Source organism: Protopterus annectens, chromosome 17.part0 (genome assembly GCF_019279795.1).
Source record: "Protopterus annectens isolate FY-2018-M chromosome 17.part0, PAN1.0, whole genome shotgun sequence".
NCBI lineage: Eukaryota > Metazoa > Chordata > Ceratodontiformes > Protopteridae > Protopterus > Protopterus annectens.
This window is the reverse complement of record NC_056751.1, coordinates 727,306,332-727,320,683: the sequence shown is the minus strand read 5'-3', so window position 1 is coordinate 727,320,683 and position 14,352 is coordinate 727,306,332.

Here is a 14,352-nt window from a genome sequence, read left to right as displayed (position 1 = left end):
CCTCTCAGAGTAGGCACTGGTAAGGAAAGTGTGAATAATGCACATTTACGTGCTTGTGAGCAGGTTTGCCCGTGGTTTGTGCGACATTAAGCAAAGGTCAAACGTGTGAAGAGCTTCTCTGTTTACCATGTTGCAGCGCCGCTTACCATCACTCAAACACATGGAAACCTACTTACAACTGCTTAAGTGTGCTTTAATCCACCTGCATCCAAAAGCCCTTATTCTGGCCCTCAAAATAACCTAACAGCCCATGAACCCGGAACCATGAACACCACAGTCACTGACCTTACCACTAAGGCATCTGAGATATGCATGAATGTTATGGTGTTTAGAATATACATTGTACTACAGACATTCCTCACTACTGAAAACAAATGTGACAGTCAGTTGGTGTACATATGTCTGATACATGTTAATGTTCATATGTCTGTGAAAGTAGGTGTTGCAATGTGACATGACAGGGTGTATGATGAATTAGTAAGGTTCTTGTTTTGTGTCCTTTTTATATTGTCACCATACGCCATGTATGCCCCTCCAGTTTACTCATTGGACATCCGACCCAGGCCCTCCTTGATGCATGATTGCATTACCCATCATTCCTCCCCACCCCAATCTTCACATACACAACAACCACCCCTTCTATGGTGAATTAGGTTAATATTAATTGTTATAATACCAGAGCTGCATGTGTTTTGTGTACACTCCAATTCCTTTGGAGTGCTTCTGTGTTACGAAGTGTGTTCATAGATGCTTATATATATGGCTATTGATGTAACTGTATAATATATACATATATATATATATATATATATATATATATATATATATATTTCGTATTAGTTTGTAACAGTAATACATCTGTAGACTGGAATGCGTTGGTTCACAAACTACAGTACATTACAATGTACTGTACATATATACACAAAGCCACTGTCCAATTTGTGATCATTACAGTGAAATGAATATGGTATAAGGTGTAGTCTCAGGACCATGAAACATGTACACCTTGGATGGCTTAGTGGTATGTCCCATGACTATAGTGTGCATGGTCCAGGGTTTGACACCTGTGATGCTTTGCAAATGTTATTTACTGCAGAATAAGGCTCATTTAAGCAGTTGTAAGCATGTTTAAAAGTGTTTGTGTGACATTATAGCAGTGGTTAAACACATTAAACAAACGTTGTAAGGTATAACCTGTGCACGTAAACATGGCCACATCCGCTAACTACTCCGGATATATACCTGTCAGTGACGTAACATCTCAATATGTGCTGACATGACATTACATTCTCTGTTGACTGTACTCTCCTGCACACATGGGTTTATATGGGTGATTTGAATGTTTCTTATACAGACGATTACTACCTATATATGCAAGCTGTGGTTAAGGTATACTTTTGCACAATAAACATCCCTGCCTTTATCGGGATTGTAACCTCGAATGCACAGATACTATGCGGATGCTGTAACCATTACACTGTTGACATTACTGTTGCTTCCGTCTATTTCCTATTTAGATGATTTCTGTGTGTAAGCTAGGCTAAGCAAAGGGTGGAGGCCCCCAAACTCACTGAGCTTCACGTACTCTTGACATAAAAACATATAACAAATGTACTGTGAGGCAGTACATTACATTCCTAACTACATCAGGCATAGCCCCTCACTGACACACTTCAAGGGAAACCTTGTTGTGTAAATGGGTAACAGACTATACACTCCTGGGATTATGTGTCCCAGAACCATACAGCCTGGGGGTGGGGGAGCCTGTCCAGTTTGATAGCTGCAAGACCTGTATGGGGAATTGACTGGGGTGGAATTGCCACATTAACATGCCCTCTTTAGATTACCAAGTGCCCCTATCACCCTCCAAAACCCCAGTCTTCAACAGCTTCCAGCAACTCTGCCTGGAATTGCTTCATTGGCTATGCTTGACAGAGGCTCAGTTACTTCATCGATGGTGCGGGGAAGGCCAACATACTTTTGCTATACTTCTAATTGCCCTTGGGCAGATAGACAGTAGGCTATCTGTGAACCTCTAACGTGCAGGCCATCACAGCCATAATATGTGAATAAACAGACTTTCAGATCACAATATACAGTGTGAACTCACCATATAGTCAGGAAACAGTTGAGTACAGCAAGAACATACAGAACACTGATATTTAGTCACTCCAAAAGCCTATCTTGGAAGCTAGAAGACTTGTATAAGTTAAGGATTTCTATTGCTTACCAGTAGGTTACCTACAGGGGAGATGAAAAACAAGCACAGATGGGGAACATGCATGCAATGATACCCATACCGGCCTATGTGTCAGCCTTATGCTTTGGAATACTGGCCAAGACTATTGGTGCCCCCATGGTGCCTTAATTAGGAGAGTCTTGAAGGTGAATACCAGCTCCATAAACAGCACAATAGCAGATTCAATGAGGTTTATGCTACTCAACACCAGGGGTTGTGATCACAACATGCATGCACTCACAACATGCCTCAGGATGGACAACATCAACATCTGTGCATTAACTGAAATCTGTCTTAAGGCTCCTGAGAGCACACCAGCACTATCAGACTACAACCCATATCACACATTTCAGCCACAGAACATGGACTGACAGACATGGAGAGGTTGTATTCATATTCATCAGGGATACCTACACCTCCAGGTTAGTGGGGCAGCATGATACCTCTGTGATCATCCATGTGCAGCTAACATCAGCCACAACTGCAATGTGGAATGTGGCCTGCTACAGATCACCCTCCATGACCCAGGACCTCCACTCCACCTACCTGGTGGCAGTGGAGAACATGACAGTCCTAACGCACACCCTGGCATTGGCTGATGTCAACTACCATACCATTAACTGGGAAACGTACTCCGGCACTCACTTTCAGGAGCAGCGCTTCCTGGAATGTATCACCTCATATGCCCTGTATCAGGTGGTAACCTCCCTAACATGGGGTGGAAACTACTAGATGTGGTCATCACCAACATTGGCAACAGGTGCACCACAGTGGAGGTTAACCAGTCACTGGTTAGATCTGACCATGAACTATTCATTGTTTCCACATCCTAGCATCTCCCCCACCCACAGATACCACAGTGTATACCTTTCCTACAGCTAAATTTACACTACTAGTGACAGGGGTGGGGGGTTTCACAGCCCCCATGCTAAGGGGAAACACTGCTCAAGATACAGACAGATTTACAAATGCAGTCTATAAGCACCTACATGGATGTATGGATCGTGCCATCGCTGGTAAACCAAGATTCATTCCTCCTAGACAAGGACACCGGTCTGGTGGACCTCTGCAATAAACAGGCTATACTACAGACGTAGGACAGTGTTCCAGACACAAAGCAAATCCCACGAAGGGCAGACATCCATGACCACTATTAGTATGATACGTAGGTCCTGCATGACATCATCCAAGGCTAACATCAGCAGGAGAATACTCAAGGATCCGAAAGATAACCACAAAGCCTTCTTTGGCTATGTCAGGGATCTATGTGGTAACACACAGATTTGCACTGTGCCAGTGAACTATAGCACAAAATATGCTGACCCTACTGATATAGCCAACATCCTTGCAGATACATTCGGTGCATACTTCACTCAATAAAGAGCCCACAGCACTACACGAAAGGTACAGTATCCCAACCATCAGAGACACACAGGTGGAAATAACCCTCTCTAACAGCAGAACACAGCATCAATGGAGGCAGATGTTGACCCAGACTGCATCTTGCAAACTGTACAAGACAACCTGCCCCCCACCTAATTAAGCATTCCTACCGCAGCCTCTCCACAGGCTACATTCCCATATAATGGTGCATGGCAACGGTTATTCCACTCCATCACAGAGAAATCACAACTTCCCATGGTAGCTACCACCCCATAAGCCTGACTAGCCTGGTCTGCAATGGTATGGTTCACATCCTCACGGCACTCATTAACAATGACATTGGTAACCTTCGAACACATGACCCAACCCAGGTCAGCTTGGATGAGTGCAGTTCATGCCTACTGAACCTGTTTGATGTCTTACATACACTCACGAAGACGTTAGATGACAGGGGAGGTGGGTCACACATACTACCTGGACCTCACCAAGGCTTTTGACACCATGCCCCATTCAGGTGTTATTGATAAACACACCAGCCTGTACATTCACCCATGCATCACAGGTTGGGTTGCCAACGGGCTTACACACAGAACCCACATGGTATGACTAGTGGTCTCCAGGTCCAACTCTTGAACAGTCACGACTGGTGTCCTACAGGACTCAGTCCTGGGAGCCCTATTGTTTGGCATATACATCTCAGATGTACAGGAAAAAACAGGTGGATTACGACAGACCATGTTTGGCAATGACTGCAAACTGGGAACCATGGTTGATAGTCCAGCTGACACGGACATCCCTCAGGGGGCCTCACAGAGAACATCACAGGGTGCCAATGACACAGCCTCTAGCCAAGTGCCACTAACTGCATGGTCATTCCATTGTGGCATTGGCACCCACATATTAACACATGAGTGGCAGCCACTATAATACAGACGAGGTAATGGGGTATCTGGGGATTAATGTAGATAGTGATCTCCCCTGTGACAATCATATCTCCACAGTAGTTGGGACATCATTCTATGTAGGCCATCTGACTACTAAAGGATTCCCATCTAGACATACTGGGGTTACAGTGCCCCTTTACTCATCACTCATCAGGCCCATCATAGGGTATAATAACCCATGTGGGATGTACCTCAGAGGACACGTCCAACAGCTGGGGGGGGGTCCACGAATGTACCTCTCCAAGGGGAATACTGGCCTCCAACATATGGCCTATGCAGCCGGACTGAATAAACCCCTGCTTTACTCAGTGGCATCTTGTTTACCCAGAGATGATCTCTACTGACCAACACAGCCATGTTGAACTCAGGCTTGGAGGATATGCTCCACTTATGGGAATCCATGTCACAGTGAGCCGCACTCTGTAGTGAGCTGTCCTTGCCACAATAATAACCGGAAGATGTTGGAGGGACAGCTTCCTGTCACAGATACTCCCCATACTTTGGAACAACATCCCTAACTAAATTATACAGAGCCCCTCACTAACACTCTGCAAGGGAAACCTTGATGGGTGGATAGGGAACAGTAGATGTACCCCAGTGATCCCGCCATCGGCTCTGCTCCATAGAGGGATGGTTAATGAATCAATGTGGTGGCAAAAACTGACACATTTTGGCTGGCCTTATGAATGGCCTCTGGCAGTTGGCCAAGTACCTACCTATGAATCTATACAAACAGTATCTGCATACGCTGATAGCTTAATTTACTGTTCAGGTGTAGATAGCTTAATTTACTGTTCAGGTTTTGACTTACCTTGTGCCAATGGCTGTTGTGTGTGCATTAGTTGAGGGCTGCCTCTGTTGGATGCACACAGTAGACTGCCTATACATGACAATTTACAGGTAGTCTTGTGTGTGTGCCATCCATTTTACTGTGTGTGCAGGTGGAGAAAGGTGTCAGTCCCTATGTGCTTACACTGTCAGTGTGTGTACTATACGTTCCCTCTTTGCCAAGGCATGGGCATACTGGGCATGCCTCCATCTGCCTACTGGGGCTGGCTCAGGGTGTTCGTGGTCTGAGTACCTCTGTGCCTGTGGGGCCCTTGACAATGGTGGTGAGCTGTGAGGGCCTTCACCATTCTGTCCCTGCTGCAGCTGTTTCCGCAGGACTATATTGTGTAGCATGGCACACACTATGAAGATGTGGCACACATGCCTGGAGAGTACTGCAAGGCTCCACCAGATATGTCCAAGCAATGGAACCATGATTTCAGCATCCCAAACACATGTTCTATGATGTTTCTGGTTTGTGCGTGTGCCTCATTATGGTGTTCCTGCATGGGTGTGTGTGCATTTATGATGGGAGTCATCATCCATGGTTCCAGTGCATAGCCAGCATCTCCCACCAGGTGGCCATTTGGGATGTCCCCCCTGGCAAATAACCAATACAGCTGTGAGGCATGCCAGATGTGGGAGTTGTGATAGCTTCCAGGGCTGCCAGCACACACATCCATGATAATGCCCTGGGCATTGCACACAACCTGGCAGTTGATGGAGGGGTATCCCTTGTGGTTTATGTAGCACCTTCCCTGCTCACTGGGTGGTGACTTGATGTGTATGTGCATGCAGTTTATTGCACCCAGTACCTCCGGGTATTCTGCCACACGGTGGAAGAGACGCAGATTGCTGGCCAACTCCTCCTGCATTTGAGGGAAGTATATGTGCTCATTGGCATGTGGTAACATGGCATCCAGGAATTGGTGTAATACCCTGGATGCTAATGCCTGTGAGATACCCATGATATCCCCAGTTGGTCTTTGAAAGGTACCTGTAGCTAGTATTCTCAGGCTTACACATACCTTTGTATCCACTGGGATGGGTTCCCCTCTGTTTGTTCTGGCTCTGAGGTGTGGCCGGCACAGTTCCACAAGTTGCTGTAGGGTGTCCCTGTCCACCCTGTAATGCTCCACTATCTCCAGATCATGTAGCTACTGGTAGGTTACCCTGGGTCTGAACACTCTCCTCCTCCTCTGGTGCCTGCAGTGGTCGTGTGCATCATCCTCCATACCACCTTCAGTCTCCAACACATGCTGGTGGATCAAAGCTATGCCAGCCCCTAACATGTACATACTAAAAGTTCCCTGTCTGTATACACCACTGGTGCAGAGTGTATGGGAATACACAAATGTGTGTGAGGTGCTTTCACACTTTATAGTATTGTGCTATGGATGCTGCTGATGTAAGTGGGTGTGTATGAACTATTCCAGGTGCTGCATACCTTAATTATGGGTTTTGGAATGAGTATTGCAAGTGTGGGGCCTTTACTGTGGAGATCTACTTGCCTGCTGCCTTGATTAATCTGTTGCCCTTTAATTCACTTTTAGACTTGGATCCCCTCCTGTTATCAGGCATGCATCCACCTGCCGTCTTTCTTGTTTTGTACTTTCCCTACCCAGTCATGGCGAAATGTGCCTTGTAGCTGATATACTTTATATCGCCTTTGTTCTGCTTTGACACTTTGCTGTTTTCTTTGCAGTACAGCCCCTCCCCTTCCCTGTTCTGCAGGTAGCTGCTTGCAGCCTTGTTAGCTATTGTCAATGGCCCACTGTAGGCTCCTAGGTGTTAATTAGTCATTTGTACTCCAATTTCACTGCTGCAGCATTTCCTTATTTCTTTCCTATATCCTTCCTGTTTCAGTTGCAGTGCGCAACACGCATACCCATTTAGCGGGTTTATGCGCGTTTTCATCTCCGTTCACATGCGTACTTGGTTACCTTGTGTACTCTCAGCTAAGCATATCTATGGGTGATTTGACACACCCCTATCCTGCAGCTATGCCTAGCTGGGGGCAGACCGGTTTAGCAATGCTCCAATGTGCTTACAGCAATGGCGACACACCCCTCTCTTGATGTCATCTTTATCTCAAGGGCTCACCTCGGTGTTATAATGCTACGCTGTGAGGTGCATCCTTACACCAGCGGGGAGTCTGTGATTCACTATTACTCCTCTCATTTGCATTCTCCTAGCTACTGCGCATAACACTGTCACTGCCCCTTAGCAACCCTTGCGCCATGAGTATGGTGTAGCATGCCTGCCATTGACTATTATGGGGAAATTGTGATATGTGTTTCATTGCAGTTTTATTCTATATTTTTATATATTACTTACAATCCCCTTTGTGCACCGCTGCCCTGCGCTTCCATGTCACTTTAGTGCGACTATATATATATTAAATGTTAATTTTATATTTTGTACATTTTTGTTATGCCAATGGCTATATATTTAGCCATTGGCATATATTAACATTATAATACATGTGTTTGGTCAGCTGTCATGGCTCCAATTTTTTGTTTGCAAAACTGTAAACCGTTTTCTACGGTTTACATTTCTGCATGCTTACACTATGCCTGCACCACTTCCTGAATCGCTACATACCTTCATTTGCATGCTACACTGCTGCACATGGGGTAATTAGCATACAAGGCTCAGGAGTTGTGTGGGCGTAGCGTACGCAGGTAGTGCACGTGGAAACAGCTCATACCCGAATCACTCAGCGGTCATATTTGGTGTTAGAATGCCAACGCTACGCCTGCACCTGGCGCAAGCTTCATGAATCCCGGGGCATGTCTATATTCACAAATGACATAATTATTTACAAAATTCCAGATAGCTGTGCTGGCAGTACCTCCTTTCATGACACTTCTTCCCCTGTTCGAAGACTCAAGCTAGTTTTTCAAGTGAGCATTGAGAAATGTTGCTTGAGAGGAATGATCCTATTTGGGAATTCATTACCCCACTCCCTGTCTTGAGAGCCCATCTGCATTGGCACTGTTAATCCCACTGAGGTGCTGCACTGTCATATCATATGCCTGCAACCCTAGGCTCCACTTTAGTAGCTTGGCATTTTGCTGGCTGGCTCGATGTAGCCATGTTAAGGGATTGTGGTCTGCAACTACAATGAATTTCCTTCCATACAGATAAGGCTGAAGTTTCTGCAGTGCCCACACTATGGATAGACATTTCTTTTCTACAGGTTCATAGCATTCTTCCCTGGGTTGGAGCCTATGGCTGAGATATACCACTGGGTGCTCTTTTCCCTCTGAGGAAACCTGGCTGAGTACAGCCCCCACCCCATGGTTTGTAGCATCCACCTGCTCAAGAAATTCTTTGCTGTAATCTGGACTGGCTAACACAGGGGATCCTCCCAAAGCTCCTTTAAGCTTCTGGAATGCCTGCTCACGTGCTAGGGTCCACACTACCTTATCTGGCTTGTTTTTCTTGTCAAGTCAGTGAGGGGAGTAGCTATGGTACTATAACTGGGGACAAACTTTCTGTAGTACCCTGTTGTCTCTAAGAATGCCCTCACCTGATTTTTGCTGACAGGGGCAGGCTGTCCCCAAATGTTTTCCACTTTGTCAGGTTCTGGCCTGATCTTACCACTCCCCACTCTATGTCCCAGGTAGGAAAACTCTGCCATACCCACCTGACACTTAATGGGCTTACTGCTCAATCCTGCTCTCTGTAGTCTCCCAGCACCTCAATGACATGTTGAAGATGCTCTTACCAGGAATGGCTGTAGATGACAATATCATCCAGGTAAGTAAGAACAAAATGTCCTGCTCCTGCTAAGATATGATTGACCAGCCTCTGGAATGTCACTGGTGCATTTTTCATCACAAAGGGCATCTTTGTAAATGCATACAAGCCAAAAGGAGTCACAAAAGCTGACCTCTCTCTAGTGTTAAGAGTTAAGGGCATCTGCCAGTAGCCCTTGGTAAAATCAATAGTGGTAAGATACTTAGCCCCACCCACCTGGTCTAGGGCTTCATCTGTCCTAGGCATGAGGTAAGCATCTGACTCTGTGTGACTATTTAATTTCCTGTAGTCCACACAGAACCTGGTGCTGCCATCCTTTTTTGTTACCAGCACCACTGGAGAGGCCCAGGGACTGCCAGACTCCTGGATTACCCCCAGTTCCAACATTTCATGTATCTCCTCCCTCAGAGTCTGTTTGACTCTCAAAGGCACCCTATAAGGGACCTGCTTGATATGCTTTTGGGGCCCTGTATCCACATGGTGCTGCACCAGATGGGTAAACCCTGGTTTCCCAGTGAACATATCCCCCAATCTCCTGTAACACTGCTTGGATTTCTTGAAGCTGGATAGGGGATAGCTGCTGGGACATTGCTACCCCTTCCACTGAGGTGTCAATCTGAGCCTCAATGAGAAGATCAGTCACCAGATCCCCCTCCAGACTTCTTCTGCCATCCACTGCAAATACTTAGCACCAAGGCCTCTCTATCATGGTAAAGTTCACCATGTTAACATGGTACAATTTGTGCACCTGCCTTCTGCCTAGCAATTCTACCACATAGTTAACATCACTGACCTTTCTTACCACTTTGAAGGGTCCCCCAAACTGCTTGCAGCTTGTTGTGTCTGACAGGAATGAGAACCATAACCTGCTGTCCCACAGCATACCTTCTAGCTCGAGCATTCCTTTCATACCAGACCTGTTTCTACTGTTGGGCTTCTGCCGGGTTCTCCTGGGTCAAGCCCATGAGTTCCCTGAGCCTTGTCCTGAGGTTTAAGACATATGCCACAACAGACTCCTTGTGGAATTCACATTCACCCTCCCACTCATCACAAATCAAATCTAGAGGTCCCTTCACCCTATGCCCATACAGCAGCTCAAAGGGTGAAAAACCTGTGGATTCCTGGGGCACCCGTCTGTAAGCAAACAAAAGATGGGGCAAATATTTGTCCAACTTCCTCTTAAACTGGTCTGCAAATGCCTGTAGCATGGTTTTTAGTGTAGAGTTTAACTTCTCCTCCAGACCATTAGTCTGGAGATGGTTGGGGGTGGTCTTTAAGTGCTTCAACACACAATGTTTCCACAAACAAGCCAGCAGGTCTGACATGAAATTGGACCTCAGTCAGTCAGTATTTCTTTTAGGAAACCTACCTTGCTGAAAATCTCTAACAAAGCATTTGCCACCTTTTCTACCTTGATGGAGGACACAGCCACCACCTCAGGGTATCTGGTAGCATTATCTACTACCACTAGGATATACTTCTTCCTTGTGGAACTTGGGGGTAATCAGAGGCCCCACAATATCCATAGCTACCCTCTGAAATGGCTCCTCAATCACAAGCAAAGGCATCAAAGGAGCTTTGACCTTGTCTCCTGCCTTGCCTACCTTTTGGCACTGCTCACAGGTCCTGCAGTACCCTGTTACATCCCTGGAAATCCCATGCAAATAAAAGTTCTGCATAATACATCTCTTGGTACATTGTATGCCCATACGACCTGCAAAGGGAATATCATGGGCTATGGCTAGAAGTGCCAGATGGTACTCTGTGGGCACTACCAACTGCTGTATTCTCTCATCCTATATCCCTCCCTCAAGGGTCCATTCTCTATACAGTAACCCTTTGTCCTAATATACAGATTTCCCTTTTCCTTGAGAATCAGGTGCCTCACTGGCTATCTCCCTCAATCCTTGTAATGTAGGGTCTGTGAGCTGAGCCTGTCTCAACTCTCTTTTTGTAATCCTTCCCAGCTCCCCTTCCACATGAAGTCTGGTATTCTCTGACAGTGATGCCTCACTGTCAGCCTGGGTACTACTACTCACCTCTGCCCTTGTAGTCACTCTGTCCAAAGGAACATCAGTACTTAGAATCAGCTGTGTCTCACCTTCAGTTTCACTGCAAGAGGATAGATCCCTCCCTGAAGTAGCCACCTCACTAGTCCTGGCTGCAAGTGTGCAGTTTGTCTGGGTCCCCCCAGGCTACCAGACCCACATGTTTGTCTCCAAGCCTGACTGCATGTAACTACATGCACACAATGTACTGCATCATCAATGTCACTGCATGTACACAAGGTACTGCATCATCAATGTCACTGCATGTACACAAGGTACTGCATCATCAATGTCACTGCATGTACACAAGGTACTGCATCATCAATGTCACTGCATGTACACAAGGTACTGCATCATCAATGTCACTGCATGCACACAAGGTACTGCATCATCAATGTCACTGCATGTACACAAGGTACTGCATCATCAATGTCACTGCATGTACACAAGGTACTGCATCATCAATGTCACTGCATGTACACAAGGTACTGCATCATCAATGTCACTGCATGTACACAAGGTACTGCATCATCAATGTCACTGCATGTACACAAGGTACTGCATCATCAATGTCACTGCATGCACACAAGGTACTGCATCATCAATGTCACTGCATGTACACAAGGTACTGCATCATCAATGTCACTGCATGTACACAAGGTACTGCATCATCAATGTCACTGCATGTACACAAGGTACTGCATCATCAAACTCATTCCCTATCAGGACATCTGTAGGGATATCCTCAAACACACCTACTTACCTGCTTCCTTTTCCACCCTCCCAGTCAAGGTGAACCTTCGCCAAAGGTATTTGGAATGGGGTCCCTCCTAAAGCTCTGACTGGAGTAGACTTCCCAAGCAAGTAATGCTCTTCTATAACCATTGCAGGCTTCACAATGGTTAGGTCAGAGGCTGTGTCTCTCTTAGCAGTGGCCTGTTTCCCATCTACTAAGATAGGATATAATCTCTTGTGGTAGTTTGGTACCCTTCCTGTCTCCAGACAACTTACTGCTGGCATTCTGTCATTCCCACTTATTGGTTCTCCCGCCTTTTGATCCCCACTTTGCCTCCATAAACATCTATATGCTACATGGCCCCTCGGGTCACATTTAAAATATTCAACCCTTGATCTTTGCCATATACCTGAACTAGTGACTTCCCCTGTTATTGGCAGACTCTGTTGGGGAGGTGTAGGCTTCCCACCATGGGTTCCCTTAGCCCCATGTAGAGCAGTGGGTATCCCTTTCCTGTGCAGTGATGCCCTGCTTGCTAGGTATAGGACTCCCTTTTTCCCCAACTCATCTGCTGTATTACATTCTCTATCTGCCAACCAGATTCTCATGTCCTTAGGCAAAGTGATAAGGGCTTATTCCCTCACCAAAAGGTCTGCCAGCCCTTCAAAAGTGGTGACCTGACATCCACTCACCCACCTATGAAAATAAGTGCTCAATTCAGCAATATGTTCACATACACTTTCATCTGCCTTGCTTCTATCTTCGTGAAACGTTTTCCTACAAGCTTCAGGTGTTAACTTAAAACACTCTAATAAACATTTCTTTACTGTATTATAGTTTACGCAGTCAGTATCAAACAATTTAGAAACAGCAGTTACAGCTTTACCATGGAGTAAGGGGGTTAGGAACTGTACCCAGAGTCCTTGGTCAACATTATACTGTTTACATACCATTTCAAACATATGAATACAACTATCCAAATGGTCACCCTCTGTAAATTGTGGAAGAAATTTGCTGACCTTTATTGCTTTTGAGGTTCAGTTACTCCCTTCCCCATTACCTCCATGACCCTGGCAATGAGTCAGCATTTCCTTTTCATGTTGCCTCTGCCTCTCATTTTCTTCAGCTTCCAGATGTCTCAGTCTCTCTGCTGATTCTAATTCCATTTGTTTCTTTTTCTCCTTTTCTCCAGCCTCAAAACCATGCAGTCTCTCTGCTGATTCTATTTACAAACATTTGGCCTCCAGTTCAAATCTCTTTAACACCAGATGAATTTTTAAGTCCTCTGAGGCAAAGTTGAAATGTCCATTTTCTGAGAGGTGTACATCCCCAAGTCCAGTCTGGCTGTGTTCCTGGTTGCTGGTCTGTGATGCAACTGTGACTAAGGCTGCAACCATTTCCACTTTAATCAGGTTTGCATGCACCAGTCCTTTGGTGGGTCTATGTCAATTCTTTGAATGCTCATAATTTCAAACTTTACATGGTCGAGACCAAACGTTCGAAATTGCAAGTGTTCAAAGATTGACTTTCAATGGTGCAGTATGGTGCAGATAGGGAGAATTTACCTTTTCTGCACTGAAGTGCAGTCTCGGAGTTGGTATATATAAGTAGGGGAGTGTGGGGGGTGCAGGGTGGGCTTGCTCCCCTGCTCACACTGTTAAGGTGTATTTTTCTTTTTTTTTTTTTTTTTGATATTCGAACATCAAAATGTCGAACATTTGGTCTCGACCATGTAATGTTTGACATTTTGGATGTTTGAATATTTAACATAGACCCCCTTTGGCTTGGCACATCTCTGCCAACTAGTTCCTTGTCAGCTTGCCATAATCCTCCCTGACTAAGCTAACAAGAAAAATAAATAAAATTATTGTGATATGAAACTCTGAATGTTCACCATGTGGCTGCATGAGAGAACAAACACCTTCTTTAATGACCACTGTTTACAGGCTATAGTAGTTCAATATCCACACCACTGAATCCCAGTATGTGATGTGGTGATCCCACCACTGCCAGCCAATAATGTGATGCCCAACCACTGGACCAGTAATGACGGATTCTCAATCCTCACCACAGGCAACAGTGGGGGACATACACTGGGAGGATAACAGGTACACACACAGTATTTCCAGATACAGCTCTCTGCAGCAAGTGCAATTTCCCTTAAGAGCACACACAGTCCACAGTTAGTTTGGTGCTGGTTTCCCCCTCTTTCTCCAAATCCCCAATAAGACTCCCCACTGGCACAGCTATAGAGTTGACATCTCAGCTGAGTGACCAAGCCAAGACCTACCAGTACTCGCTCTGTCCAACCAGTGCTTTGTGTCCCTGCCCAAGTAGATGACACACACACTCTTTGAGGTTTGATTTACACACACACACCTGGGAGAAGCTGGCACAGGTTTACTAGCT